This window comes from Prinia subflava, chromosome Z (assembly GCF_021018805.1).
Source record: "Prinia subflava isolate CZ2003 ecotype Zambia chromosome Z, Cam_Psub_1.2, whole genome shotgun sequence".
NCBI lineage: Eukaryota > Metazoa > Chordata > Aves > Passeriformes > Cisticolidae > Prinia > Prinia subflava.
In genome coordinates, this window is record NC_086283.1 from 14,792,938 (window position 1) to 14,820,821 (window position 27,884).

The following is a 27,884-nucleotide window of genomic DNA, read 5'->3' on the forward strand; positions in this document are numbered from 1 at the left end:
TGTTGCTGAACACCTCTGTGAAAAATCATCAGCTTTTAATATTGAAATTAATCTTGCTGCTGGCCCAGCTTCACATTTAAAACCCCCTTCAGATACAGAGCTACAAAAGATGTGACAGCATTTGGGGAAGTAATTGAAAACACTGCGGCCCAGACAGAGGTTTGGGAAGCATATGGACAATATCCTGCAAATAATTTCCATTTATAGCTGTTATTTCAAACCAGATCTTGTCTGTGGAACTGCAGCTTCTATGATCTCCTTTTCTCTCCTACCTTCTCAAAAATTCCCATCTGTTTGGCTCTCAGATTAACTGGGCATTTTACTACAATGGGCAAGCTCCTCCAATCTATTATCCTGAAGGGAAATTTAATTAGCAGCTCAGATTTGCTGGCCTGAACATTAACTCTTAGTTTTCTGCGGTTTACTACATTTCCCTACAAAACAACCTTCAACATGTCACACCTGGAGACTATCACGAGATTTCAGGATGTGCAGATGCCTGTCTGATACAGACGCCAAGGAGCAACTACCCAGACATCTGCTGGGAGAGCAATACAGCTGGCTGGGAGCAGTGCAGGAGACTTCTGGAGGCCATTGAGGACAAATTCCCTGTCCAGGTATTGGACAAACCAACCAGACAAATATTACTGGACCTGGTGCTCATGAATGCATATGAGCTCATTAGCAGGGATGAGACTCTGATGACATCTTCCCAGATTTTATAAGATATTTTACAGGATCCCACACGATACCCTTATCTACAAACTGGAGAGTCATGAGTTTAAAGGGTGGGCTATTCAGTGGATATGGAATTGACCAGATGGACAAAAATGGAGCTGTGGTCAACAGCTTGATGTGCTGATTGAGGCTGGTGACAAGTGGTTGTACAGGTGCTAATACCTTTATCAGTGATGGAGATGGTGAGATTGAGTGCAACCTTAGCAAACTTGCTGACGACACAAACAAAAAGCTGAGCATTACAGTTTACACAACAGAAGGAAGGGGTGCCAGCCAGAGGGTCTTGGACAATCTTGAGAAGTGAACACATGAGAACCTAATGAAGTTCAACATGTATGAGTTCAAAATGGTGCACCTCGGTCAGGACAATCCCAGACAGTACAGGCTGGGAGAACTCATTGAGAGCAGCTCTGCAGCAAAGGACTTGGGGAGTTTGGTGGATGAAAACTGACATGAGGCAGCAGTGCATGCATGTGGCCCAGAAAGCAAATCATCCTGGGTTGCATTAGAAGAGGCAAGGCCAGCAGGTCGAGGGAGGTGACTCTGCCCTTCTGCTTCACTATTGTAGGATCTGGCCTGAAGTACTGCACCCATGTCAGAGGTCCCCAGCACAAGAAAGACAGGAATATGGTGAAACAAGCCCAGATGATGAAATCGGAGGGCTGGAGAACCTCTCCTATGAAATAAGATGACAGAAATGGTATTGTTCAGTTTTGAGAAGATAAGGCTCTGGAGAAACCTTAAAGCAGCCTTCAAGTACCTAAAGGGGTCTTATAACAAGAGGGAGAGCAAATTTTACATGGATAGAGAGTGATAATAAAATGGGAATGGTTTTAGATCAAAGGAGAAGATATTCCGTTTAGATGTTAGGAAGAAATTCTTTACTTAGAGTGTGGTGAGGCACTGGAACAGGTTGTCCAGAGAAGCTGTGGATGCCCCAACCCTGGAAGTGTTCAAGGCCAGATTGGATGGGGCCCTTAGCAACCTGATCTGGGGAGTGATATCCACGCTTAAGGCAGGGGGGTTGGAACTCTGTGATCTTTAAAGTCCCCTCCAACAATTCCAGGAGCCCTGGTGCTGTATGGCAACTGCAGTCCAGAGTAAAACTGAAACTAACATGTCACTGGTTTCTTGATCACAATGATTTTTCAGAGCTGAACGAAAGGCTTTTTCCCGCATAGACATTTCTTTCTGCCTTATAGCATATTTATTAAAATGTTCCTTGGACAAAACTAGGGATGTTAAATATTTCCTAAAGAATATAAGCAAAAACCCCCAAGCAAAAAAAAGCTCTGTATTATCCATGTTGGAAATGTCTATCAAGGACACAATCTAGCCCAGGACAGAAATAAGTTTAGTAGCAGATTCTGATATCTAGAAGCAGATAAATACTTTGTTGGAGAAGAGCCCAAGGGCTTAACTAAACTGACTGAAATAAAATAAAAGTCTTGGGAGACTCTGTAAGCTTGGGCTAGACTCCATTTTGAGCTTCCTGCTCTGATTTTTGTCATGGTATAAAATTTATGTTGCTCTCATACTCATCATCCTGGGAAAAAAAGACTTTCATAACCAGAAGTGCCTTCTGCTACATCTGCCTCCTCCGATAGCATACAGCTGCCCCAAGCCTACAAAATATATTGCGGCCTGTCCTTTTCAACTTGTGCTATGGGTTTTCTGACTATGGAATGTCTCTTCCTCATGAGCACATGGTCTGACAGAGTAAGACTTTGAGACGCTTTCAGAACAAGCTCAAGTAGTGCCTACACCCTGAGATAGAGGCTGCAGCACAGTCCCTTCCAGCCTGCACAGTGGCTGATTTGATTTTCTGTGCAACACAGCCTAGAGGAGCCACCAATGGCCTGGAGCTCCAGACAACAATTAAGTTGTTGGTGGGTTGCCCCAGCATTACAGTAATTGATGAGTAAAGTACGTACAGGACACCGCTGAGGCCTGGCACGTGGTGAGGCCAATCAATTGCTCTCTTCCAAAGCCACACCACAGAGCAAGTTTATTATACACATCATTCCAGCATGCTAACAGCTTCCCTGTCTCCTAATCAGCTGGGGCAATTTACACAGTCTCTGGCTGGGTTGTACATCAGAACTCATTTGATTCTCTGGCATGCAGCAATAGTACTGGAGACAACCATCCTTCAAATGTGCTTTCCACGCACATCATGCTCTTTCATTACCAGTTTTAGATTAAAAGGGCAACACACGGTTATGTAAGCTAATTAAGAAAGTCCTTATATTAAACTCAGCTTTGTTTCCCAACAATTCTCTTATCTAAACCCAGAGATGATATAGTAAAGTTGGATTATGTGAACAGTATCACTGAGAATGGGTTTGAGATGGAAACAATGAGATTTTGTCCTGTCTAATGCAAGCAGACACACAGGAATCTGAACATCATCTTAACCCAGCACTAGTTATCTTTTTACAAAGACAGAACAGAGAAAGAACTTGTGGCATTGCTGTGGGTAAACATGTATTGCTACTTTATAGCTCACCAGCTCAGAACGGATGTCTGATAACAATGACCTCGGATGACAGGGGGAGATCTCCTCTGTTCTGAAATACTGCCTAATTAGGACTGAAGTGCCTCATGACACAGCCCAAGCAAATACATTTGTATCAATAAATGCTTACCCATACGCAGATGGCTGGAATTGCACAGTGGGGTTCCTTCTTGTAATCTGCTGCCACTGAGCCATTTGAGTCGGATCCAAAACCTCCTCAAGGCAATGGGAGTTTTTTCAATTAACTTCAATAGCAGTTGGGTAGGATCCAGGGAATTAAGTGACCCTGGAGATATATTCTGGGTGCCTGCTGACACTCTCCATGGGAGAATTTTCAACTCTTTTGGGGTTTTTTTAGGCAGTTCTGAAATAAGAGAAGTGTAGTTTACATTTCCAGAAATTCATACTGCAGGAACATCCTATTCCTGTTGCAGTGAGAGGAAATTTTGCCATTTATGAGGATTTATACTTATGACTGCCATTTACCCCAGGATTTTTACCAGCTCAGAAAACTGCTCAGATTGTCAAACAGACTCTTTCAGTACCAAACAAGCAAGGCTAAAAATAAACACCTAATCATTGCTCTTGAAATGACTCCCAAAACTTCTCTAATATCTGGAAACTTTCCATCACACCATTTCTTGGGAGTTTATAGCAACCCTACCTGTAAGATCTATTAACAACAGCCTTTCCATTCCTCCCACGCTTGAACTATTTTAAGACTTTCTGCAGTTAAGCTCAAGCCTCCATAAGTTTTGTGTTAACCTGTCCTACACTTCTCCAGTGTGGAGTGTGGCTATTTCCTGGCTCAGTTTTACGTCTGACAGAACAGAAAGCCTTACTAAGTACTGTTAAGAGCTATGTCACGGCCCACTGACAGTAATGCAGCTTTGACAAATTTAGGTGAAAAAAAGCTGGGGGGAAGGCTTGGTCAATGGTGAGCAGAATTAAAATAGTTCTTTAAGGTGACAGCCCACAAAAAGAAAAGTAAAGCCTATGCTGAAGCCCAATCCCAAATTTTCCCTTTTTTTATAAGTAGAATTCTCAGGATACTCAAATAGAGATACTTGGGTTTTCAAAGAGAAAGTGCTTTAAAAATTCTCTTCCAAAAAGTAAGAATTTAGGAGGTTTTTTTGTTGTTGTTGAACCTGAATACATATACTGTCCATTTTTAATTAAACTTCTGGAAAGCCTGCACAGTCCTCTGGCTCTGTCTGGAAATGGTAGGTTATGCACACTTCTTTCTCAAGTCCACCTTTGCTCTGTGCCCTCCACAGGGAGAGGCACTGCTTGGGAAAGAGCCGTGGGAGATTCTGTGGCCGCAGACCTGGTAACAAGACCCCCTGGTAACAGACCTCTACCAATTTGAGATTCCCCATCAGTTCAAGTCCCTTCTGCTTATTAAAGGCTAAAGGATTTAGCAGAATGGTACAGAAGTTGTTAATTTTCTGTTTGCTGATGTCATCAGTGATATCATAGTCCTGGCACACAAGTATCTCTGTACTGTAAAATGCTCCAAAGAACTTGAACATTCCTAGAGGTGTGATGATAGACAAAAAGGCTAACTTTGTAAAGAGTCAAACACAAAAAGGAGATTCTTCTGGAAGGCAATTTTGTCTTTCACTAGCTTATCCAATCAATCTCACCCAATCTTCCAAACCGTGTCTGAGCTATTGAATATATTTCTGTGCTGTAAACACAGGACAAAGTCAATGTAAAAATCTAGCCATCAAGTTAGCTAGTTCAAAATCTTTTTCTGCATTTTGTGTTGACTGGAATGAGAAATAATTTGTTTTTGGAGTACCAGATCACAGAAATAAATTTCTAAAACAAAACTCTTGCAAAACACAATTATTATTCAACTCATTTTAACAATTCGATAAATGCAGTGCAATGACTTCCATTAGCTATTCTCCCAGCCAAGGTCTACCACATCATTAAATATTATTGAGTTGGGTCTGCCATTTTGCTTGAAATTATGCGCCTGGCATTTTAGTCTATGGCCATAAATGCTGGAAATGTCAGTTATATAAGCATCCATCTTTTTCACTACTGTCTCCCATCAAACATTAACGGTAGGAGCTTTAATCCATTCTACACAGTCCCAGATATCTACATTTGCTAGGAAAGGAACTGTAACAGAGTGCACTGACAACTCACAGTAAGTAATTACTCTCAGAAATATCTCAGTAAACTCAATTTGCTCCCAGAAGTCTTTTAAATTCTATCTCGTTAGAGTGCAATGTTTTTTGAAATGACAAGGTCACACAAAAAAGCAAAACTCTATTTTATCTTTATCAGAGCTTTACTCCCCCCACCATAAAACTGTTATAACACATAATTCCAACCAGATAGAGATATTGTGTTTTACTGTTGGAGCCCAGGAAAGCCATAAAGCAAGAAGAATTGTTGTTTACAGTTACAATAAATTTGGAATACCGTATAGCATTCTAGGTGAAGCAAACACATCTACTGATGTCAGCTCAGTGGGAAGAAGTAATTTTTTATTATTATTTTTGAACTTAGCTGGTAAAGTAAATTTATTTTGGATTTACACTAAAAAACTTCTCATGAATCAGAAAAGATTCATCTCAACCTATATTAATACAGCAGAACATACACGTTATCTCATCACCCTACTTATCTGCCTTGGTGACTTTACAGCAAGACATTACAGAAAAGCAATGTGGATTATGTAGTTGACTAATACTTCTAATTTTATTACAAGTCTTGATAATTAGCATTCTTTCTTATAATCCCGTGGTTTACATGGTTTATGAAACCACGTAATTAGGAAAGAACAAAAAAATCCGCGGTAAAAGCAGAAAAATGATTGCATTTTTTGTGGGTAGTAAAGCTGCATCTTGTATTAATAGAGATTTCAATTTAACCAAAGAGGAAGTAGAAGCAGCCAAGCAGACTCTTCATTAAGTATATCCTTAATTTTGTTCCCATTTGAACAGCTACACCCTTAAGTGAATATGTGCTTTTATTCTTAAATCCAAGTTACCTGGAACATTAAAAAAGTGCACCAAATTGAAACCGAGCAGCACTCTATATCTTAGCAAGTAACTACCTCCAAAGAAATTCTCTCAGGAATTCAGAGGATAAGAGTCTGCTGATACAGAAAATGCTCAGCCCAGATTGAGAGCCACTATAGAAGGGATGGGATACACCATCATTCTGCAAGCAGGGGTAAGCCCAAGCCTTCCTAGAAATATACCTAAAGGAACACACTTACTCATAGCAGAAGTCAGAAAAGTAGAAATAATTTTGGAAGAATAGATGTCCTCATTGTAGGTTTTTTTTTAATCCTTTCTGTTCGTGAGTATATTGTACAGGAGTCATTTGGGAGAGGTTTACAGGAAATTTAATGGGCATAGCAGAAGGACTGTCATACCAGTCAAGAAATATTCTAAGCAGCAGTTCCGATCCTATAAACTTCATCATCTTGCATTTGAATTGTTTCCATTTTTTAATATGAAAATCACATGCTACAAATTGCAACATCTCCAACAGACAACTACCTTAACATTTTTCCCAGAAACTACACCTTCTCTGAGCTCTGCCAATGAAAATAGGGGCCCGTTTCTGACAAGGGATCTTCTAATGTTGCATTTCCTTCTATTGCTTAGTAAAGATAACATGTAAGGCAAATACCTAAATTAATGCTTAGAAGGAGAGACCTCAAAGCTATAAATTTAGCTTGATACTAGAATAGAAGGACTGAGAACTCTTGTTCAAAGGCTTTTGAGAGTGAGAATGTTAAATTAATAAATTAATTTGCAGCAATTTGATGGAAAGTGAAATGTGAGCTTTCTAAACACATCACAACTCCACTGCATGATCAGTTACACAGACTCAGGCAAAAAAGCACCCAACACCAGTCCGTCAGGCTCTCAGTGGCCCTTCTGAACCTGGGTCTTGCTGCTCAGTTTATAAACCCATACCTCCCCAATGGGGGAGTATGCAAGGACTCCAATAAAACCTTTCTGACATGCCATGACTGCCTCTTGCTGCTACGACAGCATCTGCCATTATTTGCTACAGGTATTAAGATATAACCTTATTCTGTTTCCTTAGAGCCAGTAGTACTAGGCTGAAATACAGAAGGGTCTGTGTATACAGGGGAGGGCAGAAGGACTCAGCAGAGAATTAAAACTCTGTCTTAAATGTATCCTTTTAGAGGTGCTATGGGAATATAAGGGCACCCACTCGGATGATACAGGGCTATCTGTTGAGAAATCTTTTCAGAGGGGTTCTCTGGACATGTTATGCCAGTGAGAATTATGAAATTCTCTTTGAACAGGACAATGAGGGAGTCAGGAGCTGAGGTGAGAATATAATTTCTCCTCTCCCAGTATTTCTCTGATCTTCACTAAGGACTCATGTCTATGAAGAAAGTTGTGGATGTAAAGCCTCAGACTAGTTTTTAAGGGATGTATGTCCACACTCTAAAAATATTCTGTGAGGCACCAGAAGGCAGCTGCTTGGGCACAAAGCAGAAATCACAATGGAATAAAGTATCTTTCTCCTTCTGAGCTATCTCTGTACATCAGGACACAAAGTCATACTTGAGACTTTCTGTCCTTCCTTCAATCCTACACACATGACAGTGTCTATGGATCACTTGGGGCAACAGTAAAAGTCATCTCAGAGAAAAAGAAATTAGACAGAATTGAAATTTAAAAATTGCCAGCAGAGACTGTGTAGCTACAAGGTCATTTCCTGTATCCTTATACTATTTAGACTATAATTTGCATTATCAGCAAATACTGTTTCAATCCCATCTCTTTTCAGCTCCTCTATGTAGAACAGCATTAACAGAGTAAACACCTCCAAGGATGAATTTTAACCATGTCTGACCAAGCTACTCTGCTCATAGCTTCTCAGTTGCTGAACTCAGTGCTGACAATTCAGCAATGATTCAGACTGTTCAATAAAACCTCAAATGGGTCAAATCTGCCACTGATCTGTGTGGATGCATGTCTGGAAAAGCAGGGACATGTGCATAATCTTGCTTTTAGCCTAAAGGATGAGTAGAAGCTGAAATGTCCTTGAACTGTTCCTTAGATGGCATAAGGATGAAGTAAAGTTTGGAGCAATAGCTGTAACAGGATGCTAGACAGGATGCATTGACCATTCTCCAAGTTGGAGAAGGCTCACAGCATCCAGCCGCATGGACAGAGCTTCTGAACCAATTATGTGTACTGCAAGGACACGTGAACACCATGGTTTAACCAATGATGTTCAGAGTTAGGTGCATGATATGCTTAGCACAGTATAAATGTAAGCCAAATAGCTGATGAAACAAGCAAGATTTTTAACTCATATTGAGTGCTGTCTTGACTCTGGCTGATTCCCAGCAACAGATCTGCATCAGATCTGTAACTTCATGAATTGAAGTTTACACCCCTGCAGATGTGGTCCACCTGACTTCATGAAGAGAGCTCTGTCTTTTTATTCGAGACATAAATTTGGCTATCAGCAATAGAGGTGCTTTGATTCATATCAGCTAGGGGTTGGATCCTACAACCGCAAAAGAGCTGATCTAATTTATGTCACCGGAGAAAACTGGGGCAAATGGCTATAACTGTAAAACCATAGTCTGACCTCCCTCTTTCTCTAGCATCAAATGTTTCAAAACCAATTCATCGTCTGAATTCCCCTTTTTTAAATTATTTTTTGGCCCAGTTCTTTAGATAATACCCACAAAATGCTGGTGTATTTTAAGAAGGTTAGAACTAACTGACAAAAATGTTAAACAAACATAATTGGAAGCCAGATTTTTCTCTTTCTGTAGAAATATGCCTTGTGCTTGTGTTTTTTGCTGAGTTTTGACTTTTAGCTCAGATCTTCATTTTGTCTTCCCTCAAACAAAATCAGAATTTTTCAAAGTCAAATGAAAACAACACATTCAAGCGCTGCACAATGACCTTGGCTTGAGAAGAAAAAAGGCTTTCATAAAACCCAGAGTTTTCAGTAGAAAGGCACTAGGATGGAAAATTTTCAGCCAGCCCTGCCAAATAACTGCATCCTTTCTTTCTGATATTTTTACCTGGCTGGTAACGCTCCACTCCACAGTGAATCCCATTGATTTTCTCTGAGCGAAGCAACGTCTGTGCAGTCAGCACTGCCAGACAGTGATGCCTGAGCCATACCACCCTGGGAGCACAGTCAAGTGATGCCAGGCTCTACAGACTCATGAGGTAGGGTTTCCTCTTAGTTTCTTCCCTGCTTTCTAAAATTGAAGGCAAAGGGTTAGTAGCTCACCACTGCCCTAATTTATCCAAGCAGAAAGAACATTTCTAGTGCTTCTAAAATCCTTCAGCTTATCAGACACATCATTCTACCTCTGCAGGCTGTACTTTGAACTCAGAATAATGGGACTAATAATGAAAAAGAGATCTGTGTTTCCATTTGCTTTTTCTTTAAAATGAGTTTATAATTGGCAGATTATACAGTGGTCTTGGTGGAGGTTTTCTGAGAATATTCAGAGGATGGTAGTCTCTGTCTTCTTAAATTTTAAAGATTTCTAGATTTTTCTAAATCCTTAAGTGTTCAAAATCAAGACTGAATACATACTCTTAGAACTTTGAGTTAATTCAGGCCCATGTTGTTAGATTTGGAGCAGGAAAGCAGGTAAAATTTAATGCATTCTGCTCAGTATAAGAGATCATCCCAGCCCCTTCTGCCTTAACAATGTACAAATCTATGCAGTGAGCAGCAGAACGTAATCAAGCTTTGGCTACCCTTCCTCATTCTCCTAGTTGTATATTTTACTGAAACCCTACACAGATTAAAACAAACAAACAAGCAACCAAAACCAAAACCAAACCCCCAAAAAAACAACAAACAAAAACCCACCCATGATAACAGCAAGTCTGAAATCAAAATGATTACATGAAAAGCAAAGGCAACAAACCAAATAACCAAAGCTGCTGCTTTTCCCCCCATTTTTACATTTTCATTACTCCTGTTCTTTTTATTATATGAATTCCAATTTAGACCTTTTCAGAATCACCAGAAAACTGAAACTATCCTACGATACACAAAGCTCTACCACAAAAATCTAGGCTGTGCTGTTGCTATAATCCACTCTCAGACATCCCTGCACAAGTAAGTCTTTCAATAGAGCATTTTCTCCTCCTTTTGCCATTTTCACTGTGAAAATTCCCTCTAGGTTTTCACCAAACTGAAGGATGATCAGAATTTTTGTAGGATGCTGGTAAAAACCAAACACAGTAAGTATTTCATGATGCAGTTTTGACTGTGGCTTGATTTCACAAGTGCATGGAGAAAGATCAGAGCCAGCTTGTTGCCCCTTTTCACCTCTCGGCATTAGTCAGACAAGTCACTATCTTCATAACCATGTGGTGGAGGAAATCTGCCGTAGCCTGCAGCAGGGTTAGCTGCTTTGAATTGAACTGGTATGGGGAAAAGCTGTAATGGGATTATTTTCCCCCTGATTTCCCACTAGCCAGCAGTATCAGAGTCAGAGCAGTGGCCAGGCAAGCACCCATGCAGCCACTTTCAAACAAATCACACAGACTTCCACAAAACTCAGAGAAAAATCTGTTGATTCCTACAAAACCTAATCCAGATCACACTCCCACTACTGTAACAAGATGCTGACCCAAAAACCACTACAAATGAAGTTGAACATTTGCCACTTTGTATTGCTATAGCTAAGAATGGGTTATCATGACTTTAATGACCAATAGGATACACAAAACACCGTAAAATTTAAAGAGAATTATTAAGCCAGTCTTTACCCCTTAAAAAAATCTGCATCTTGACTAGATATCCAGGCTATTTTCTCCTTGCCAGTTATATTGAGGGACCATAAAGAGAAGAGAATGAGAATAGCCAGTAAATTAAAGTGCAGGCAACTGAAAAGGTCAAAGTAGTATGCTTTATTATTGTCTGTCTCTGAGTATATGGCATGTCAAAATTCATACTCTGGACTTTCAAGAAAATAGAAACAATGAGAAATCAATCAACATGCATTGGCTGTGCTAAAAGTGATGGGATTAAAACCAATTTTATCTCCAAATATCTGCAGATATGAAGAAAATAATCTCTGGTTTGTCCCTACTACCTTAACAGATGGGAGCTCAGAGAGGGGCTAAACAATAGAAGCTTGCATCTATTTCAGAAATACTGCTGAACAAAGTGAGGTTGCACCCTCATCTGCAGGTTGCTCGCTTTTTTCATGTATGTCCTGCTGCGTATCAGCATCAAGGCACAGAGCCACAGCTCTGAGTGAGTCTGATGTTGTTAATGACTTTGTTGCATTTATTTTCGACCAGTGGAGGAAAATATTTGATCTCAAATGGGATCTCTTGGCTTTCTGGCCCGTGCATCTCAGGAGTACCTGGCACGTCCGGCACTGATTGTCTTTGAAAGCTGCATTAAGCCGGTTGTCATAACACACAGCACTCAGGACACTTTGGTATCATTAGCTGGGTAAAAAATTACTGCTCCCTAACTGAGAACAGCCTGTCTGCTTTTAGTCCCTCGGAGTGCAGCTGCAGAAGGACATTTTCCTTTAATTACACAAGCCAATAATTAGGAACAGGGCTGGCCAGATGAAGTGTATTTCCAGGAGCCTGCTAATTATGAATGTGACTGTGAGTATAAGTATAGAAAAAGAATTAGAGGGAGTTGGCAGTTTTGAGACATGTTATTTGTGATCAAGTCCACCAAACACTAATGAGACATAATGTCTTGCCTACAGCACAGGCTGATATATTTTTTGTCATGTAATTATATATTACTGTGGCAGAACAAATTTTCCACAATGATTTTCTTTCCACCTATCTATCTACCTATCATGGGGGGAGTGGACTAGCAATTTGCAAAAAAACCTGTCTTTAAACAATGATAAAAAATAAGTAGTCTCTGGTCTTACCACTTCTCTTAAAAATCTGACTAAATTTCAAGCTCACTAGCATTTCCTAAAGTACAATATGGAAGCTGCTTTCACAGCTGCTGGATTCATCACCACCGTAATTTTCTTCTCTTACAGAATCAAAAACTACTATATTTTCATGCTGGAACCACAATTTTGTGGTCACAAAATGGCACTACTCCTGTGAGCATTCAAGGCTGTGAAATGGCCAGAGAAGACACCTGTAGCTGGTGAAGCAAATAAGTAGTGCTTGCATCTCACCAGATTTCAAGGAGGAGGGAGTGTAAGTCCTCAGACAGAGCACAGTGTCTTTTCCTTCACTTGGAGGAAAAAAGGCACACACAACTTTTATTATGTTGTTAAACACACTGTCTTTTGTCATACTTCGGTCAGATGCAGAGATAATTTCACCAAATTCTAGTCCATATACAATGGTTTCCCCTCTCAGTTATTGTTGTTACAGATCATGAACATTCAACAGCCCAGTTCTGCAGTAAGCCTTACTGAAAATGAACTAGCAATCTTGTCTCAAGATTAAATACTTTGGGGGTTTAACTCAGGAGAAAAGCTGTCTGTGGAACACGCAATCCAAACCTGAGGGAGACACATCAGAAAGATACAGCTGCACATAGATTTCTAGGGTTAGGAACATAAATCCTATAAATGCCATGTTTGAAGTAAACCAGACTTTGCTGTAGTCCCATCTCAAAAAGCCTTGACACCAGTCTTTTCCAGCATGGGTCAGCTTCCTCTTGGCCCTATTATCCTCAAAGTGCATCCAACAGGGAATACGTCTATGAAGCTGCACTACATTTTCTGGGGACTTTCACAAGTTTCCTTTTGTCCTTGGCTGTTATCTCCACATTACATGGAGTATGACAGTTCCCAGAAAGGATGCATCCCTTTACATCCAGCACTTGATGTACAGCAGAGATACAAAAAAATACAGACCAGCACAGGAGGGATACGGTGAATAGCAAGCAAAATGTCATTTTTGGGGAAAGGCAGCAAAAGGCATTTTTGTACTGTCTTTTATATCTTAACAAAACATCTCCACACATTCCATAAAAATTAATATAAATAAATAAATAAATAAATAAATCAAATAAGGATCATAGATAAAAATAGAAACTCTGGGTAATGCATGCTATCTCTTTCTATAACTTATTAGCACATACATTGTGATTATGCTAAAAAATACAAGTATGTAACTTTTTGTGATGAGGAATAACTATTCTTTCATAAAATTCTAGCTAAAAGATGTCTTTGCAACCTCTTATCTGAACCACATCAAACCATATTTTTCATCCTATTAGACAAAAGAAAGTCTGGACTGATCATTACTCTAGGCTCTGCCACTGGCTGGCCCCAGGTAACAACACTGGCCTTGCCATTTGCCCTTATGAAAGCCTCTTTCCAAACATCCCTTCTCTACTTCTTCCATCTGAAATTTCAATGCCTTGAACAGAGCCAACAGAGCAGGAGCTGCTGGTTGCCTGTCCAAACAAATGGAAATAATTATCATAGCATGGTTTACATTGGAAAGAACCTTAAAGATCATCCAGTTCCAAATCCCCTGCCATGGGCAGGGACATTTTCCACTAGACCAGGGTGCTCAGAGCCTGGTCCAGCATGTCCTTGAACACTTCCATGCATGGGGCATCCACAGCTTCTCTGGGCAACCTGTTCCATTGTCTCACCACCCTTATAGAATTTATTCTTCATATCCAATCTAAATCTCCCTTCTTTGAGTTTAAAAACATGATTCCTCATCCACTGTGTTGTGAATAAGTGGCCATCCCCAGCTTTCCTGTAGACCTCCTTAAAGTACTATAACGCTGCTGTAGGGTCTTCCCAGAGCCTTCTCTAGGATAAACAAGCCCAACTCTCAACCATTCCTTGCAGGGGAGGTGCTCCAGCCCCTGATCATTTTTGTGGCCCTCCTCTGGACCTGTTCTAACAGGTCCAAGTCATTCTTAGGTTTGAGAACCCCAGAGCTGGATGCAGCCCTGCAGGTAGGGTCTCACCAGAGTGAAGTAGAGGGGCAGAACCACCTCCCTCAGCCTGCTGGCCACACTGCTTTTAATGCAGCTCAGAATGCAGGCAGCTTTTTAGGCTGTAAGTGTACATTGCTGGGTCATATTCAGTTTTTCATCTAGAGATTATAGTTGTTAATAATTAATCATACATTAATAATTATTGTTATCAATATTTCATGATGCTGCTGAGGAAAGGACACAGTGATTATTATAAAGTCAGGATCTGTCATGACAGTTGCATACATTTTCTTCTTTTAGTTTGAATTTTAGCAGGGTAATAAGGTGATAGGAGTAAGTGATATTCCTAAATAAGTGATGAATCAACAGCTTCCATTGGGTAAACTGTGCTCAGATTTTCCCCTACCTATTTATGACCTGTAAAATTTGCTTTATTCCCCTGTATGAAAAAGATCAACACACAACCTCTCTTCTTTTTGGTTCAGGATTGACGGGAGATCATTGAAGGCTGTGAACCAATAGGTCACAGAAAGAGAAAAATCTGATGGGAAATTCTTCCAGTCTTAACAGGGTGGAATATAAATTCAATTCTATCGCAGCAATTAAAGCTTTAATTTTATCCCTTTGAAATCCTTCACTTGGTATTTGTCAGAGATTTGCAGAAAGTTACCTTCTTCGGACTGAGCAGATTATCAGAGGCTGCTAGAAAGAAACAGAACTTAGAGTGTGGCTTCCAATAGAACTTTCTACTCTTTTCCAATTGAGTTTCTTGTCAGTCTGTGACTTGTATTTATCTTCTTTTCCTGCATATTAAAGCATACTTATGACTGGAAATACTAGGAAAGGCTTTGGTCTAATCAAAGTAAATCCCCTTTTCAATCTCCTTTGCATAGGCGGTTGTTCAGCAGCAGAGAGCAGAGCTAGGAGAACGTGGCTGGGGAAGAAGCAAAGAAAATGTGTTTCCACTGGCTCCCAGGAAGCTGATTTTTACCAATATATTATATTCAACTGCAAAAGGCTGCCCCACCACTCACAAGCAGTTTGTCCTTGCTGGTTGTAATATAAATACCCAGCTATCCTTACTGAAGAGCCATTGCTGTATATATATTTTCCATCAGGGGCACCCATGGGGTTCTCTGGAAGACAACAGGTGAGAAAAAAAAATGATGCAAAATGCATCTGTTGCTGGCCAGGGAGTGCCACTGCTCCCAGTAGCAACTGAATAATGAGGATTGCAAGGACACACAGCAGGCAGGCATTTCCCAGAGCCTGCATTTACAGACACATCCTAAAGATGTGTTCCTTCATGAATGAAAATTGGGTAAAATAGCCATAGTTACTCAAAAGAAATGAGAACTACTAATCTTGCTTTTATATTTTTAGGATTTTTTTTTCCTAAAGGTTCTGGTGTTGGCAAGAAGCAAGGCTTACCTATTGTGGTTGGTGGCAGAATTACACAGACATTTGGGAGTCTCTTCTGTAGTCCTCAGAAAAGAAGAATCAGTCTCACAAAGGTTTCTGCTTAATTGGAAACAGGTCAAAACTTTCCTTTCTAGGTCAAACACCACTTTCTAATTCCAGATGTGAGATGCAAACAGTGCAATACCTCTGACAGCCTCAGAAACAGGAGTCTTTCATGTCATGACTTGGCTTCATCTGAATCATTCAGCACAGACCAGTTCAAGTAAAAGACAAAGCAGAGACTTGATTCCACACCCCTACACAAACTGTCACTACAGAAGGCACAATGACTCACTGCACATAACTATGCAGCAAAAAATTAGCAGTAAAAACTTGAGCAGATCCAAAACCTGTCCACAAAGTATTTCAATTTTAGTGACAAAAATCTGTTTTGACAAATTGTCTATCATAAAAAAACTGTCTGATAGAGCCAGCAAAGCTGCTGTGTTTTTCATCATCTGAGATGTTCCCCCTCTGGAAAGCACATCTGCTGAGATAAAGGGATAATTCTGTCTTGTTGGTATCTTACAACAAAGACCTATCTGAAAATTTTCCATCAAAACTGATAAGGCAAACTGGGATTTTGATTAAATAGGAAAAAAGCACAATATTCCATAAGAAGAAAAATCACCCCAACAGAACATCCCAAGCAGAAAACCTCTTTTGGGCTTTGCTATTGCAATACTTCAAAATAAAATAAGTTCCCTCTCCTCCCTGAAATCCCATTCTACCCTGTTGGCCAAGCATCCCAGTTGATACGTCAATCTCACAAATTAGATATTATCCCTTGGACCTCTCTCCGAGGGTAACCACTGAAAAAGTACTTCAGAGAATGTTGCCAGCAAGGGAGAAGAGGGATGTACAACTTCAGGAAGACAAAAGCAAACATGGGGGTTCATCAGGTCAGATTTACTAGCATCATTCTAGATGTGTTCAGAGCTCATTGCAAAAACAATTCCTCTCTAACCCCTTCTCTAGTTATTTCAAAGTTGTGAATGGAAAAGGTGGTGGAAAAAGAGTATTTCAAGCACCAGAAAAATGGACTGATAAATATGTAAAGGGCTAGTGGTAGATTTTTACATGTTCCTGCCTTGAAGTTGGATTCATTTATGTGCTCCTACCTGATTTGCAAGCAGTTCACTTCACTTTTCTTTGCTTGGCCATCTATTCAGGCTGAACTGTGTGCCATTCATCCTCCTCAGTCCTCCATTCTCGCATCACCTACTTCTTGTGTGACACAGTATCCAAGAAACACCCCCTTGTGAAAAGCAGCCTCATCCTGGCATGCTCCACCTAAATCAGGGATTAACAGGGAATATTATTCCTCATCAGGACCTCAAAAATATTAAACATACTTGGGTTCATCTAACCTTGTACCTAAGGAGCCTCTCTCTGGTGCTGCTGCAAAAATTATGTCTGTCAGCACTTTCAAGGGGATAATAATCCACCTGATGGTCAACCCAGCACACCAGGCAGGAGACAAGGCACAAACTGGGGGAAAAGTTAATGACCTTTCCTCTTCTGCCCCCTGTGCAGGTGATGTTTTTAGTCAGCACCATTCTCTTGCACTCTGGCTGTCTTTAGTTCATCACTTCTCCAAATCAGGAACTGCAGACACTGCATAAAAAGCTCAGTGAATTACACTTTTTGCCTTTTTGTTTTACTTAAATGAGATTCATGTTTAAATCAGACTTTGTAGAGAGGTTCAAGGTTAATTTTTCCTTTTTTTTTTTTTTAAATACATACATGGCTCTCTCATCCTTCATTTCGACCTGCAAAGATACATCTGGTTCTGCACTTTCTGACAGTTCTGGCTTTATCTTCACCAGTTGCTTAGTTCCTTTGGACATACTTAGCCTGTTCTCAGCTAAGGAAGTCAGCAAAAACCACCCCCCCCCCCAAAAAAAAAAAAAAAAAAAAAGATATGGGGAATAGACATGTGAAACAATGCTGATCTTGGGCCTTTTTCTAGCCCAGCTACTGATGCATGGTCAGCCCAATCTGAGAAAACAGCTCTCAAATACCATGTTGGGGGCAGCTCTGCCATTAACTATTTCCTGACTGGTCCATTTGCCTAGTTACCCTGCCCACTGCACGTGCTCTGCGGCGGTAACCAAACCCTCTACTGCCATCAGCCTCTTGCTCACAGCCACCAGTCCCACACTAGTCTGTAACACCTCTGCATCCATGTGCCAGCAGCAAGGATAGGGAGGTAAAGTCACCCAACCCAACTGTACTTTCCTGCTTGCTGGGAACCCTTTTAATTTGCCCTAATTTCCCTAGTAAGCCTAATGAGAATATTTGGTTAGAAGAGGGCAGAAACCTGACCATCTTTCTCTGAAATAACGAGGCCAGAAATGGTGAACAAAGGATGCCCCCCATGCACATGGAATCCACCAAGACAAGCTACACGTACAGGAATCCTCTGGCCAGAGGGTCCCTAACTCCAGCCCTTTTATCTGTTGTTGTGGTGAAGGCATGGCATAGCAACCCTGGGGTACTGCATGCACCAAATCCCTTGGATTTGTTTCGGCAAGGAAATAGATTTGCTTTTGACAGGAAATCAGGCTAAATTAGGCTATCTCCTTCATCCTCAGTTTCTCTCCTGTCTGAGAAAAATCTAATATTCTTGAAGATCAAAGGAGAATTACTCCCAGTCTTGAAAAATCCAACCATATGGCACTGTCACAGGTCCAGATGATTGCTACTATGGCACATGGAGGAAAGTGAGGTAGCTCAAGACAGCGAGCAGGGCTTCAGCAAGGGCAAGTCCTGCCTGATCAAAGTAGTGGCCTTCTGTGATGGAGTGACTCCACTGAGGCAGGGTAAGAGCTACTGATGTCATCTATATGAAGTCAAGCACCCAGTGTACATCCATGACAACTAGTGTCCCTCAGGGGTCCATATGCGCTGTTCAGGACCTTCATCAATGACACAGTGAGATCAAGTGCACCCTCACCAAGCTTGCAGACAACATTGAGCTGAGTGGTGCAGTTGACACAGCTGAAGGATGGAATGACATGGAAAGGGACCTGGACAAGCCCAGAAAGTGGGCCCATGAGAATGTCATGAGGTTTAACAAGCCACATTTAAGGTCCTGCAGCTGGGTTAGTGAAATCCCGAATATCAGCACAGGCTGGGGGATGAACAGATCCAAAGCAGCCCTACCAAGAAAGACTTTGGTGTGCTGGGGAATGAGAGGCAGGACAGGAGCTGGCAGTGAGCTCTCACAGCCTAGAAGGTGTCCTGGGCTGCACCCAAAGCAGTCTGGCCAGCAGGACCAGGGAAGGGATTCTGCCCCTCTGCTCTGCCCTGGTGAGAGCTCACCTGCAGGGCTGCTTCAGCTCTGGGGGCCCAGCACAGGAAGGACATGGACCATGGAAATAAGTCCAGAGGAGAGACACCAAGACGATCAGAGTGATGGATCGCCTTTCCTATGAAGAGAGGCTGAAAGAATTGGGATTGTTCAGCCTGGAGGAGAGAAGGCTTTGGAGTGACCTAATTATGGCCTTCCAGTAACTGAAGGGAGACTACAAGAAAGATGGAGAGGGACTTTTTGTGAGGGGGCAGGCAGTTACAGGACAAGGGGGAATGGATTCAAACTGAGGAAGGGTAAGTTCAGATATTAGATACAAGATTTTTTTTTACAATGATGGTGGTTAAACACTGGCACAGGTTGCCCAGAGAGGTGGTGGATGTTCCATTGCTGGACACATTCAAGGTCAGGTAGGATAGGACTCTGAGCCAAAGAGTACCCGCTGAAGATTTCCTTGTATATTGCAGATAGGCTGGAAATTGATAACTTCCAAGGATCCCTTCCAACCCAAACCATTCTGTGACTCTACAGAGAGACAAGGGGAGCTGGTGCCCATATGAGTTGGGTGAGCTATGGCAGCTGAAACAATGAGCACCTATGAATAAAACTACTGTAATAAAAGATTCCCTCTTACATAGGGCTGGGCTTAGCCCAGCAAAATGAAGTTGCATATGACTTAAGTATTTAGACTAAAAAATGTGAATATCTGTGCTGTAATAAAGAAGCAATTTGCGTGAAGGGAAATTGCATTATGCTTATTCAAAGTCAAATTTATTTCTTCCCCTTCTTATTAAGGATCTAATTTTAAAAATCCCAGCCTCAGGTCAGGGTTATACTTATAGGGCTGACTTCATATGTGGCAGTGTAGAATTCAAAATTCCTACAAAATTTCTTGCTGTAGTCAATCAACGGCCTAAGCCCCCTACTTGGGCCAAGATTTTTATTTTCTTTTAATTAAAAAATATCTAGAGGGCACAGAAGGCTTAAATTACTTCCATAGAGAAAAATACTTCTTTAAGAAACCTATTAGGAGATATGGCTTCAGAGCAACAGAAGTCCTTCAGACCAAACAGAAGTTTCATTTTTTTAAGGTAATGGAGAGGAGGAGATATAATCTGGAGAGTTTTCTTCAGCTCATTTTGGACTGTCATTTTCTGCCCTGAAGCCATAGTTAAGTTACCTCTGAGATCAAGACAGAGTGGGTTTGGGGAAAGAGTCAGTCACTTAGCAGAATGGGGGAAGGACTTGTCTGTGTGAATCTAAGCCAGTGTGGGTTTGTCCAAAATATGCAAACCTTGGATTCAAGTTAGTTCCAAAAATAAAACCCAATGATAGCTATGACACTTTGGCTTGCACATCACCTGGCATTTTTATGGCACAAATATTGTTGGCATAAAGCACCTGCAAGCTCTATTGCAAACAAGAGTGGCAAACAACCTCCTCTGCCCCTTAAAAAACATAAAAGGTAAAAAAGCAAAATTCCAGAATCACACACGCCTTTTGGATTCCCAGAGCTGCACAGCCCTGAGCACGTGGAGTCCCTGTTGCCTGCAAGCACAGTGACCACAGGCTTCAGCTACCTGCCCTAGAAGGAGATGCAAAAACCCTGTGCCATCTGAACACAGACAGATTAGAGCCAAAGAGGATCACGATTATAATTTTTAGCTGGTAAATTGGGAGTCAGCAGCACCAGGTTGTGTTGGGTCAGCTGAAGCCAAGAGCACTTCAATCACAGTCTACATTTACAAAGGATTGCATTTACAAGGGAGTCACAAAGTCTACATTTACAAGAGAGTTGGGTAGTGCATAACTTTCCCTGGCTAAGCTGGTATACATTTCCAGCAAGACAGGCTCTGACAGACAGGTTGCTGCAATTTCTCCTAGGGAAGCATCAGAATATGGAGTACTCTACTCCACCCTCCCTCTCCTAATTTCCTCCTTATATCCCTCATTTTCATGTAAATGATGCAGAATCCTCCTGCACTTCACACTGTAGTAGCAACATCGGGGGGAAAAAGTGTCCAGAAATGGCAGATTAGACTCAGAATTATCCCTCCTTTGAGAGGCAATGACCGCATAATAGTGTTACACTCTAGTTAGGCTTAAAAGCAAAGCACGAATTAGAGAGCAGATCATTTCGGTGACCAGACACGAGGCTTAAATGACTGTGAATTTCATGCAAAAATATGGATATGGTCATTTAAATACTAACAAGCTGTTGTCTTGGCCTATCTGCAGAATAGCAAAGGGATAGATGAAGTCTCAAACAGCAGCTGTGACTTTTGAACTACTCTTCTGCAAATGAATGAGGGAGACAGTGAGCAGGACAGACCAGCCTGATATGGGTAATACTGAAGGAAAACAATGTCACACAGAAGGAAATATTTCTCCCTCATCACCAGGACAGTAATTTCTGTCTTTCCTATTTTCTAAATGAGGACTTCCCTAGCTTTGTGGCAAGAGCCCTGTGCAGCTGTCTGGGCATAGATGAAGACTAAGGAGCACCTATCACTCCAAGTCCTGACTCTTGTTTTGCTAAGGGGTATGAAGGAATTCAGGTAAGTTGAATAGAGAGCAAAACAAAAAAGAATTAAAATTTTGTGTTGAAACAGTTGCTTATGCTTTACTCCTTGTGACACTGATAGATTAGAGCAGAGTCTCTCTATCTTTGTCAGTGTGTGGATCCACTTTTGGTTTATCGGTTCACCTGTGACAGATCCTGAGCCAGCAGCAGGTACGTTGTTCCCCCAGGCCAGGCTGCAGTCCCAGGCTGCTTCCTTCCCACTCCAGCACACTGGAACTGAGCAGTGAGCAGGGATTGAAGACAGCAAGGAGCTCACAAGCTAGGGTAAGCACTTATAGGTTGTGACTTTACCTGGATCTCACAGCCCTGCCCTGGACCAGGAACCAGTGTTGCCAGCTTGGAGAAGATGGAGTTGATCCAGACTGCTGCTGACATTTCTATTCCATTCCTTTTGGACTTTCCCAGTTACAGGCAGCAGCATCATGTGGATGGCAGGGATGGCTGAAATAAACAGGTCTGACTTCACTAGGTGTAATATACCTTGGCACAACAAACAGAAAGGAGCCTTCACTGTGACCCTACTGGTATCCTTTGGCCAGCCTTGCCAGAATGGATGATTTCATACTGGAGATAAGCACAAGTAAAGTAGCCCATTAGGAGCAGATGAAAGCTACATCATTCCTTAACTGCGTTCATGTTTTGTGCCACTTGCTTACCCAGTCATCAGGGAGATGGCAGCAGAAAGCTGTGTGATGGCAAAATTCAAATCTCTTTTTCAGGTGAAACTGCCATCACGGCAGCAATGGTTTATGCTGGAACATTAAACTTCACACAGAGAGAGAGAGGACCTGCACCACAAGCTCTATTCAAAGGCAGCTGTAAGAAGCTGTGACCTCTTTATTGTTAGTTACCAGCTCTGATCTTACCCAGATGGCCTTAACATTCACCAGCATATCAAAAATAATATAGATCTGACCTGGCAAGTTTGATCCCGTGGCCGCCAAAGCTGGATTCTCCCTCCACACCTCCTACTGCTAACAACCTCTGGGATATAAAGAGCGTTCTCAATAATTCAAAGAAGCTTTTTCAATACAGAAAAGAAAAGAAAAAAAAAACAAAACAAAACAACCCACGACTTTTCAAGCTGAATGCAGAAATCCTGTGAAAAATACGGGACGTCAATTCGTGTTCTTATGGGTTATAATATATTAGAAATTATAAAAACCACTATATATATGTTATAGGAGAATATAACCTTAGTTTCAGTCTGCCTTGGAATTCACTGAGACTGAGGCAGGCACCACCCTGGAATTTCCATTTAGAAAAGAGATAAAGGGACAAAAGATTTAAGGGAAAAACCGTGGCCTTCTCTTTGGCATCAGAAAGAAGGACACATTAAGGTAAGCAATCAATCCTTCCCCCATGGGCGGCAGAGCCATCAGAGCACCGGCAGAACCATCACAGCACCATCATAGCCCGGATCCCCGGAGAAGAACTCCCCTCCATTCATAAACTTTGGTGTCCATTCACCCACGGGAAACCAGAAACTGACACCTTGCAATGTGAGAGGGGGAAACTCTTTGGAGAGGAATATGAATTCGAATAACCAGCCCTGGAAACAAAAGGACTATGGGGAAATTTTGTGCCAGAGGCGGAATAAAGTGTATAAAATCTAAGCCCCGAACCAGGCCAATGTGTGAACTCTGGGGGGACGGCAGTGTGCCAGGTACTGCATCCCAGTTCACCCTTGACGATTCCCCGGGTCAGTCGTCAATGTAACTCCACTTGGGGGGGGGGGGGGGGGGGGGGGGTTGCCGAAATTCTGTAATCCTTTTTAATAAACCAAAATTATATTTTTAATTGGACTACTGTATTGGCATTTATAACATCCTGCAATGTGCTGAAATGTCTTTCATTTATATGTATTTTTTAACTGTGGCCTTTAGCAATCTAACAGACCCTGTACAGATGAGGTAAGTGTTACCCTTTCCAGACAGATACCTTGCCATCTCTCAAGCTCTCTGTGCAGTCTCCAGATCTTGCCTCTTTTAAGGCCTTGAAACTGCTATATAGTGGAAATGAAACCAAGCCCATCTCCAAAAGCACAGGGCAGCCCCTTGTACAAGATGAGGCAGCAAATGTGCTGGCAGCAGCCACTTTAGAGACCCATGGCACACACCTTATCAGTTAGAGAAGAAAATTATATATTCTGCTGGGTTAATTAGGAGATTAAGAGAAGGTAAAGCAGTCATGTTTCCCTGCTTGTTTAAAAAAAGTGGAAGCTGGAGAAAGAATTTAATGTTGGGTTTCACTATAAGAGATAAAAAGTGACAGGGACATAATAAATATAACACCTTCTGTCTGAGTTGCCGGGGATACAGAATCTAGGAAAGAGAGACAGAGTGGGTGAAGTACAAACCAGTCCCAATTCTCACAGCAATCATCGCCAGCAGAATGCATTCATGTTATGCCATTTTCCATCTTGTTATAACCTTTGTCACAAGAATGAGGTTATTGGACAAGAAGGGCTTTTCCATATTGGGTTTAGCAGTATTGCTGCCATTTCCTTGATCTTTTCAATATTCTGTAATTGATCGGTTTGCCATCTCAATTTTCCCTTGTTTACAGCCTCTGTTCCTTGTAGCTGACCAGACAATTCAAGTAGATAAAGGACCACTAAAAAATCCCTGCCTTGTAGCACTCTCTTCTGCCAGAGTAATCTAAGATCAGGAGTCACATATTTCAGCTGGTGTAAATAGGTGTAGCTTCAATTATGCCAGTTGGGTTTATCCTCTGCTACAGGCCTTGAGCAAACCAAGTCCATTCTGCAGTCTTTTGAGCAGATCTACAGAACTGCTAAAATAAAATTTAAGTTTACATAAAAAGATACAGAGTTACAGTGTCTAATTCTTTTTGTATGGCACTTCTGGTGAAATAAAATTTCCAAATAGATTCTACCTAAAAAAGCTACAAATAATGAAGAGGAAAATCTTTAAGAGCTAAATTCTTTACAACTGTTCTTGAATTCAGCTTTGCCTATACTAGAAGCAGAGTTCTGAATCTCTTCTTGACAGTGCTTTGCAAAGGCACAGAATCCTAAGCTAGTTAAAACCTGCCACACCTTAATGCTGCCATTCCATCTACTTCATTGGCCCTTTAAAGTACTCCTTTGGTCTGGAATAATGGAAAATAGAAAACTCCATTTTCCTTCTGAAAAAGGAAATAATGGTATTGTTTTCATCTCGTTTACCTACATGAGGAATTTTTAAGACAGGGGCTCCAAACTCTAGCATGCCTAACATAACAGGCAAGCAGTTTCAGACTTGCCCCATCCCAGCCTGAAACCACTACTCACTGTGGCAGAAGTGGTTAAAAAAAAGCTTCTCCTTTCAGGAGCCAGCACTGACAGAGCCTCTCTGGCAGCACAACCCGCATCTGCCCTGCTACATGTGGAGCACCACAGGGATATCAGTGTCAGTGTCCTGTGGAAGCAGCTCTGCCCAAACACATTTGCACAGGGAGGGCTCTTGAATGTCACATCCTCACCAAAATTGCCACCACAAGGCCCGTGCACCTCTTGGGCTGTGAGAATGTAATTTGTGCTCAGAGAGCAAGGGATCCAGAAGCTGCCCTCGAGCTCAAATCTGCCAGATGACATAGCATTTATCAGGCAGCTTACAAAGACTGTATAAAAATTTATAGCAAAATAAGCAACTGGGGAGAACAAAGCACCCCCCAAGAAGGCAAGACACTTACTGCACTGATTACACCAGATACAGACCCTGAACAGCAAAGGTCAGCACAGAGCTGTTCTATGGAGACTGCTTATTCTGTCACTCCACAGAAAAAGGTTTTCTCTTTCCAGTCCTACAACAAAGTATTAAAAGGGTTACACTGTGTAAACGTGCAACATACTTTCCACCACATAGAGTAAAGCATAAATGCGCAAAAAATTACAATATCTTTGAACCTTCTAGATCAATCTGATTGAATTACATACATCCTTTAAAGTTTACAATACATTTCCTGACATCAAAGGAGGGGGGGGGAAAGCATGGCCTGTTTTTTTAATCAGGCTGATCAGAAGTACTGCTATGACATCTTCTCTATGGAGTTTCAATAATTCAGTGATTTTCTTTTAAATTGCAGTATTTTGTATATTTTAATCTCGTTTTATTTGGCTGCCTTTGAATTTGTTTCCAGGGAGCTCTTGTGTTAGTTTCCTGCTACTACTTATTGGTAATGGTAGTTTGGCATTTCAGGTTTTTAATATTCATAACAAACCTGAACTAGGAATAATTTGGTGTCATATTAGTAAAATCCGTTGCTTGAAGGAAATTCAAAAACTGAGGAATTACCCCAAAAATTACCTTGTGTTGATCTAAGGTATTATGGACTGATTTCTCTCCCTCTGGAGTAAACTTTAGATCATTTTCTTTATGCCTAAACAGCTCATATCCATTGAATAGAGGCATATCATTTAGGATCAGTGCAAAGACTTGCCAGAAAAAAGCTGCTTTGCTTTCTCCATCTACAATAGCTTAGTGAGAGGGGAAGCCGCTCATTTAGGGGCACATATTTAGATCTTGTAGACCAATTTATCTGCCTTGATATCAGCTGGTTTATGCTGCTTTTCATAAAATCATGGAATGATTGGGTTGGAAGGGACCTTAAAGATTATCTGGTTCCAACCCCCTGCCATGATCAGGGACACCTTCCACCAGACCAGGTTACTCAGAGTTGTGCAACCTGGCCTTGGACATCTTCAGGGATGGGACATCCACAACTTCCCTGTTTTGGTGCCTCATCATTCTCATAGCAAATAGATTCTTTTCACTAGCCAATGTAAACCTACTCTCTTTCAGTTTAAATCCATTCCCCCTTGTCCACTTACTATATGCTCTTGTAAAAAGTCCCTGCCTGTCTTTCCTGTAGGCTACCTACATCAGTTAAAATTCAGTCCCTACATTTTCCTTTAATTTCCTAAAAATTTCAGTAATGTGCAAATTATGCTAGAATACTAAAGTAGCACAGCTTCTTTTCTAACACTGTGCAGCAAGCAGAGGTCACTAGGTAAGCTTTTTCTTCTTTGCTCTCTGAATTTTAATTGTGGTTATTTCACAGCCTGGGTCTAATTTCCAACTCTAATTTATAACAAAATCTCTGTATTTTGTGTAGCTCCTGGCTTTATATCTGTTGCTTGCTGAGTTGCACTGGATATTGTTAGCTGACTCCCTGCTGAGAAATTCCTCATAATTGCAAAAAACATTTGCAGTGCCCTTCCCCAAGGGGTTTCCAGGTAGAGTTAGTTAGCATCAGATTTCTATCCCAAAATTCAATGCCATTTCTTCTTTTTGCGTCATCTCTGTTTAGGACAGAGAACAAGCCTAATGCACAGACCTTAAAGAATGCCTAAAACTTGCAATAATCAAGGACCTCATTATCAAAAGAGAGTTGGCCAAGCTTGGCATCAGAGACGCTTGCTGGAATAGTCACTCAAGGAAACAGGGTGTATGATGGTGATGTTCAGAAGGACCATAAGCCATTAGATAAAGTTAACAGTAAAATAAGCTGACTGCTTATTTTACCCAGACACTTCCATGCAATCTCCCACCAACAGTTCCCTGTATTTTGGTTTGTCTGCCGACACAGAGGCTGGAGCCAGTCCCCTTCCCCAGCTCAGTTCCCTTTGGGTGCTAGGAGCAGCCAAAATGCAGGCAGCAGGGTCCTTCCTGCAAGCTGGGAGCTATTTACTGCAAGAAACCATCTCACAAGTTGGCTCCAAATCAGAGACATTTTCAACATCAGCCTCGCAAGCTTCACTTAAACGCAGCAAGTGCAAGCCCAGCCGTCGCCGAAAAATGTTTACAACAGCAGCCAGACAGAAGTAGCAACGTCACTGCCTAACCAGGGATAAGATATCCCCTTCACCAGCCTGTGCAGAGTGACAGGGCTGCAAGGCAGCCAGGAACACTCAACAGAGCATGCAGCCATCAGACGTATCACTTGTTCCATCACTGTAATTCCTTCATGGTTTTAAACGGATCGTTACTGGAGCTCCAGCCTAGCAATCCTTGCATCTGCTAGCCAATGGAATTATTCCCACAAGCAAGAGCTGAGCAACCTAGCTGCGAGATCCCGCCTTTCACTCTAGCCCAGCACCACCATTGTGCTGTGTTTGATTTATTGTTAATATTCCTGTCAGCACCACAGGCCTTTGACACTCAAACTACATTACTCAATTCCACCTACCGCTGCCAATAACAAGCACTGAAGTTTCAGTTCCCAGCAGTTTGATATGTGAAGCTGAAGAATAGTTAGATTATCACCAGTTATGCAGACAGCACATTTGATAGACTTGCAATGATGTTTTCAGCTGTCAGTTATTGCAGCTACAGTGAGGAAACCACAAAAGG